Source organism: Epinephelus moara, chromosome 8 (genome assembly GCF_006386435.1).
Source record: "Epinephelus moara isolate mb chromosome 8, YSFRI_EMoa_1.0, whole genome shotgun sequence".
Taxonomy (NCBI): Eukaryota; Metazoa; Chordata; class Actinopteri; order Perciformes; family Serranidae; genus Epinephelus; species Epinephelus moara.
Window position 1 is genome coordinate 11834087 of NC_065513.1, and position 1397 is coordinate 11835483.

Consider the following 1397-nt stretch of genomic DNA (forward strand, 5'->3'; position numbering starts at 1 on the left):
CAACCTGCAGCACTGACACCTCCACCTGTAGGTTCTTGCAGACAGCTGTGGCCAGACCTGCAACAATAGCTTGGCCAAACCTCCAACAACAGCCTCTGTCAGCAACCTGCAGCCACTGCCTCCACCTGCAGCCACTGCCTCCACCTGCAGATTCTGACAGACAGCTTGACAAACCTCGACTAGAGCCTCTGTCGGTAGTCTGCTGTTGTTGCAGGTTTGGCCAATTATTCATTTACAGCATCATCCGGAAATCTACGCCCCTGAATCTTGTCGTTGTGCCATGTGAAGACCTCAGCTGACCAGGGACCAGAGATGCACCAGGGACCAGAGATGCACCAGGGACCAGAGATGCACCAGGGACCAAAGAGCAAAGATGCACTCATAAAAATAACCTTTCAGGTAAGATAGACAATCATAACTGTGTAATAATAGCACACCTGGGCTGATAAATTAAAGCTGCCTTTATGTTACATTCAGTTTACATCATTTTCTTCCTCTAACAGGTATTTCCACACTGGCAGATTCTGGCAGATAGCTCAGCTCCTCCAATTACAGCCTCTGTCAGGAACCTGTAGCTCAGCTCCTCCAATTACAGCCTCTGTCAGGAACCTGTAGCCACCACCTCCACCTGCAGTTTCTGACAGCCAGCTAAGCCAAACCTCCATCTACAGCCTCTGCCAGCAACCTGCTGCCGCTGCCTCCACCTGCAGGTTCTTGCATACAGCTGTGGCCAGACCTGCAACAACAGCTTGGCCAAACATTTAACAACAGCCTCTGTCAGCAACCTGCTGCCGCTGCCTCCACCTGCAGATTCTGACAGGCAGCTTGGCCAAACCAAAGCAGAGTAGAGTAGAGTAGAGTAGAGTAGAGAGGAGCAGAATAGAGTAGAGCAGAGCATAGTAGAGTAGTGTGGAGAAGAGTATAGTGGAGCAGAGTATAGTAGAGTAGAGGAGAGGAGAGCAGAGTAGAGCAGAATAGAGTAGAGCAGAGAAGAGCAAAGTAGAGCAGAGTAGAGAAGAATATAGTAGAGCAGAGTATAGTAGAGTAGAGGAGAGGAGAGCAGAGTAGAGCAGAATAGAGTAGAGCAGAGAAGATCAAAGTAGAGCAGAGTAGAGCAGAACAGAGTAGAGCAGAGAAGAGCAAAGTAGAGCAGAGTAGAGAAGAATATAGTAGAGCAGAGTATAGTATAGTAGAACAGAGAAGAGCAAAGTAGAGCTGCAGAGTGACACAATCTTATGTTTTTATTACATATATTCTCACAGTATTGGATTTTGTTGTAATCTATGACATAGATAATTACTTAACATATGTTTTTGTCAGTAGGTGAATGCATTGGAACCTCAGATGTTTTCTTTTCTTTTTCAGTGTTTAGGGAGATCAGTATTAGGCAGGGAAAG